This window comes from Lygodium microphyllum, chromosome 26 (assembly GCF_053477565.2).
Source record: "Lygodium microphyllum isolate KBCC chromosome 26, Lygodium_microphyllum_v1.1.10, whole genome shotgun sequence".
NCBI classification, from domain to species: Eukaryota; Viridiplantae; Streptophyta; class Polypodiopsida; order Schizaeales; family Lygodiaceae; genus Lygodium; species Lygodium microphyllum.
In genome coordinates this window covers 42,868,509-42,875,041 of record NC_141160.1, presented here as the reverse complement: position 1 = coordinate 42,875,041, position 6,533 = coordinate 42,868,509, and positions in this window count along the sequence as shown.

The following is a 6,533-nucleotide window of genomic DNA, read 5'->3' as shown; positions in this document are numbered from 1 at the left end:
GATGAGGATATGCCCCCTCTACAAAGCCTTCCATACTGACAGTATCGATGTCTGCGTCCTTCTCCGCACACGTCCCCTCCGGTTAGATAAACTGATAACTCGTGGTGAGCAATGTGGGTCTTGAGAACGTTGAGAACAGAGAATCCCTCAATCTACTTGCAATGTCGCTGGTTAGCGGTAATCAACCATTTGATGCCGCCTACAAACTCTGTGAGTTGAAATGAATGTAGGGTAATTACCACAGGCAGGTGGTCCTGAGAACGCTCTGAACAGAGAATCCCTCAGCCTCCTTGCAATGTCGCTGGTTAAGGTGATTAGCCATTTGATACCGCCTACAAACTCTGTGAGTGAAATGAACGCAGGGTAATTACCACAGGCAGGTGGTCGGAGAAGAGACAGCTCGTGTCTACCACCTTGAGTTGAACCACCTGAGGTAGCCAGTAACCTCCATCTGAAAAACGTACAAGCTCCAAAGGGCCCCCCTATTAGTGCTGCCATTGATTCCTTTTGCATATATTGTCAACAGGTTCAAGCTATCCTAGTTCTACATGGGCAACATTGCTGGAGTTGGAATCAAATTTTTCAATATCCATCTTCTTACCATCTTTGGCTTTGGCCTTCGCTTGTGTCTGCTTCAGCTCTTCCCTGCATTTGCTAAACAATAGCTCCTCACCAAAGAGTGTTGTGGGATGAGGATTCCTGTTTTTGAATTCAAAGTACTGAACTCTGCCGCTTCAACGGATCAAAGATCTATCCTGGCAAAGGCGTTCGATTTGTGAGGGGTGACTCACAGGTCTTTCTGTTTCTAAATTCAATGTGCAAGCGGTATTTCCACAACAGATTGAAACCCTCAAAATTGACATGGAGTGCTCTATAAAGGGTTGAAATACATCTAGCAAACGAAGGCATTGCTAGATTCTTCAAAGGCAATGGAACAAATTGTGCTCGAATTATACCCAATTCTGCAATAAAGTTCTATAAGCTATGAGCAAGCTTCAAGTGCAATTCTATGGCTTTACAGAAGACAAACTGAACAGGACAATGCTGAGCTCATGCCAGTTTTGCAGTTGGGAGCTGGTGCATGTGCGGGTATAATTGCTATGTCTGCTACATATCCAATGGACATGGTGCGGGGCAGGCTGACAATCTAGAGGATTCACCTACACCCTTTTCTCCGAGTGCCCTCCAAAATTTTGAGCCGAAGATCTTATACGGTTGTGATGCTGTTGCTGCTGAGATCTGAATAGTGATCATGGTAACATTGTGTATCTCACTCAGTTGGAAATTTACCAGAGCTGCAACTGTTGGAGCAACAGACGCACTGGAGCCAGTCAATCACGAATTCTGGGATGAGAGCACCAGAGCTCATTGCTTGGAAGATGCCAAGGGCAATCGCAGTGCAAACACTGATGCTGATAATAGTAGTGGCAATTACAGTGGTGGAAATAGTAATGCATTCAAAGCTGAAGGATATTGCTACCTCCTACATGACAGCCTACACATGAACATTGGAAAAGGCTTACTTCTGCAGCAACTAAAACCTGGAGCATGATCATTCTTCTACGTTTTAACAAGGAACTAGCCTTTGCAAACATTGTTGGCACCTTTGGTTTGACTGCCTTTCCTTGTTAGAGGATACTTCAGCTTGCATGTGGACACAAGGATACTCTCTGTCTTTGTTGTACCAGCTCTCCAGATCAGGTGGATTGGTGTGAAGTGCCGAATTGGTCTAGGATTTTGGCTACTCAACAAGGTTATGAAATTGAGGTTCACATCAAGCTCAAGGATGGATTGATAATGGTAGGATCTTGCTAATTGACACTCATGTTGACATTCAAGGTGGACCGCTGCGTATATGCAACCAGCAAAATCTTTAGGATGATTTTGACAAGCTTTAGAATGGATCCAACATCATAGTAGAGGATTTGCTTATTAACGAGGCATTTTTGATCCCTTAGAAGAGGGCTTATCAAGTTGGTAAAAGTTCCCTATCATAGAAACAAGGTTACACTACAAGACTACATGCAGTAGGAGGCATTGACAAAGAAGTTGTTGAAATTTTATGAGGAGTTCCTTGTGCTATTTGGCTCATAGGTCAATAGACTAAAATGCAAACTTAAATCAGCAAACTATATCAAAAGTTCTTACTCCAAGCTATACAAGGAGTACCTCAAATGCATGCCGCTCAGAGATTACATGATCAGTTAATAAATTGTGGGCATCTTACTCAGATGGTATACTAGATAAGCAACTGCCATGTCAAGATACATAGAAATTAGCTGCTAATTCTGAGAGGGATTTTCCAAGTCTGGAAATTCAACTGTGTTCAAAATGTCAACTTGAGAAAGCCTTTGTTGCTGCCCACCATCCATCATCATTTCAGGGAGAAGCTTGCAAGTGGACAGATTGACAGGGTCTTCAAGAGACCAACATCTCCTTATTTTCCTTGCAGGCTGACTGGTGTTCAATCCATCAATTACATTTCCATTGCCCTTAGAAGGGAAAAAACCCAAAGATGCAAATGAGGTCACTGTCGAATTCGTTGCCAAACTGGAAATGGGACCATTGCCTTCACTACCCCTGAGGAGGGAGTGCAGTTTTATGTGAAAGATGGGTACTTCTGTTCTGCCAATCAGCAAGGCATCTGTGAAGAGGAGAGTCCATATATGTGGTTATAAGTGTGTGCAAGCACTTAATCAGCTTTCTTGGTGGTTGCATAAAGGCTTGCACGGTGATCAGTCCTATCATCTTCAAAAAATGGCACCTTCAAATTCAGGCCATACACACTACTTGATGATGCATATACTATAGCTCGTTGTCTGCAGGTGCAACAGTTTTCAAGGGCTTAGTTATAACTTAGGTTGGGGAGCTTGTTTGCTGCAACCAATGCTGCAGATTTGTAGATGTTAAGTGGAGAAAGCATTGGATGCTAAGTCTGGTCAACTTTTAACACACAATGAACAGTGTGCTGTATAGAGTGAGCGACATACAATAGCAAACAACAATGTGCAGATCTGATTTTCAGCGATAACACTAGGGATCTTTTGATGCTCTGATGTGGCAAACAATATACGTCAGTTTGCCGGTGCTAAGCTAAATCACATGTGGGCAATTTTGATAACCAAAGTATTGTACAATACGAAGTATTGTACAATACGACTTTGGGCAACACCTAGGCTATGTACCTTGCCATGAGGGTGGACCATACTCCAATGGATTTGATCAGCAGTATGGCTATCATGGGTAGCATGATTATGGCCATTATGGACAGCATGGTTATGCTTACAAGCACTCCTTTATGCAGCAACATAGTTCTTATGCAAGTCATGATCATGGACATGTACATGGTAGCTCATACAACATTGGTTAGCAGCATGCATATGGAGATTCGTATGCAATGTAAGCGCAGCAAGCCAGTGATTATGACCAGCATCATGCCAATACCTATGCTCATGGACTTGCCACTCATCATATTTATGGTCAGCCTAGGATGCAAGAACACCATTGTAGTCATGTTGAACAATCTTCATGCAATCTTGGGCAACATGTTTATGGGCAACAATATGACCAAAATTTTGGTAGTAGGCATCAACAAATAGATGTATTTGGACAGCAGCATGAACATTTTTGTGACATGCATTCTCATAGAGATTATGGACAGCATGACCAATGCTGTAGAATCAATGATCAAAGGCAGCATGCTTATGACGGTTATGCGTGTGATGCGCAACAAGGCTATTATCACCATATGCAGTATGGACAGCATGAATATCATTGCGAGCAACAGCCATATTGGTATGACCATCCATATGGACAGCATGAGCATTATGGTCATGAGTATGGACAGCCATCTGTTGTACATGAGTAGCAAGATGACTATGAGCAGCATGTCAGAACTATTATTGAGCTGACCAATGATGATGAGCAGGTGTGTAAATTGCTATCTAAGGCTAAACGCATTAGATACCTTACTAGTGATACGATACGGGAATTGCATGCTGCGGGCTTATGCTATCGATGTGCTAAGCCAATATCTTCTAATCATCAAGCACGTGCAGGGCAAAGACTGCCAAAATACTCTTGGTATTAGAGTATTATGATGCAAAGGATGGAGAAGATCTTGTTGAAGACCATTTTGGTATGGGTCCACGACAAGAACTTCAATTCAAGAAAGAAGATCACGGGCATCATGTGAATTTGGATGATCATGACCCCATGCGGGAGCCCCATCAATCCACCGACCTACAGTTTAAATGCTTGGACATCACTAAGAATGCAGGATCCATGAATATGCAGCACTTAGGGGTTGATGCAATCCATGCAATGGTGACTTCAGCCTCATATGCTTCAGTCATACAGAGCATGGTGATGCCTGAGAGGCTTATGGAAGAGCTAGAGAATACCACCATGCTGATCATGCTTCCAACTGTACTTGACTTTGACCTTATGAAAGCTGATCCAATGCATGGCAGCGATACCACTTTCCCTTTTGACCCGGGTGGCTACAAGCTGACCTTGACCCTCTGCATAGACTAGTACTACTCTTGAATATTAGGCAATCTTTTACTGGGTCTATGCCAAGAATCCCCCCTCCCCCCTATCTTTTGCCACTTGTAATGCTATACAGAGTAGGACTCTGCAGCCCACTACTTGGCTATACCAGTAAGTCCGATCTTTGTTTTTGAGGACAAAAACTTCATTTTGAGTGGGGATGGATTGTAATGGAGGGAAAATACTTAGGTCAAGTTGACCTAAGTATAAAAGGTGTAAGGAACACTGCATAGGGACCATTCTATGAATACACATTTGTCCTTTCACCTTCTCTCCTGTCCTTCCATGGCTGCCAACCATTTCACTCTTCTTGCCTTTCTCTCTCTACTTTTAGTCTTTCTCTCTCCTCTCTGGAGTCTCTCCCTTCTCTCCTTCTCTCTCTAGGTCCCCTTCATTACATTGTCCTTTGGCTCCATATCTAGTTTGGTCAGAATTATGCAAGATTCTATTGAGTAACAAGAAGCCTCAAGTATGTCACATAGGGTTCTTTGCGCTCATAGCTCAACCAAGGGCAGTTTGTGTTGTTGTGGTCCTAGAAGCTCTACCCAGTGGTCAAGTGTTAGAGCATAATGTTGCAATATGAGGTATGGGAGACTATTGGTAGCTTCATAGGATGGCACATTTAAAAACCCTACGTTAGTTGATCTTCAATCAATGTAGCCTTTTAAGTATATACCACCTTGGTTAAGCTTTGGTCATCCATCACACTCCCTCAAAAGCCTATGGGAACAACTTTCACAGGGACTCTTGGCATCAATGGGAGCTTCATCGACACTTCCTTTAAGTTGAGGGTTGCCATAGCCTATTTTTCACCCTATGCAATAGCAACCCTTGTGGTGTTACACCCCAACATGGGTTCTCTCCCATTCCCCCATACCACTATAGAGGCTGTATGATGTGATTTGATTTTGTATTCAATTCAAGATAGACTATAAAGCATTTGTATTTCATTATTAGCTGCACCTTTTTTCACAAAATACACTTTTCAACCTACTCAATTGGTCTCAACACTTTTGGGCAATATATAGTTTACATCATGAAGGATTACATTCATTTATACCAATCATTTATAATAGCTACAACATATAAATCAAAACATTCTCACAAGAATTTGCTTAATGAGACACTTGAGCATCCCCATTGCATACACTATATCAACAACCTACCAAATAGTAACACTTCAGTAAGCAATGTATACACCACCAAAGAAATGAAATGTTCATACCATTTAATTTGACTCAAGGTGGGCCCATGGGATGCCTCAAATGGAACTTCTACGTGCATGTCAACATGTCCTGGGTACACTTAAATGATAATGTGAGATCCAATCTTCTAGCATTTAAAGTCTCATTCATAAATTGTAGTCATTTGATCTTGATTTTAAATTGAGCTTTAAGACTTGACCACATGAGAATACAAGCAAAACAATTGCAAGTTCCATCTCTCATATTGCACACTTATATGCTTTCAATGGCACTCCTCAATGAGACATTAGATCTCACAAAAGATATTTTTGCTCTCATAGCTTGAGTTTTTTTCTTAAATCAATGATACTACCTTGCTTCTTGTGAAGCAAAACCTCTTAAAGATTTGCACATCACAAATGTCATGCAATGCAATTTGAGGAAAAATGGTGACACTTTTTATGATTCACAATTTCCAATTGTTCAATATGTGCATGAGCCATGAGTCATAGGTTTGTAAATGCAAATGGGTTGTGAATCAATTGATCACATATTCTTTTACAGCACTACCTGATAAGGTTTCGAATAAGGTGAAAATGACAATCTAAATACTCAATCTTTGTCCACTTGAGTCAAGTTTGTCTCAACCATAGATAGAGGAAATGAAGCACATTGGTAGCTTCAAAGGGATGTGATGCTTAGTAAAGACAAAGCACATTGATAACTTCACAAACGGAAGTAAATATGAAGCACATTGGTAACTTACACAAAGGGAAGCGATGCTTAGTAAAGATGAAG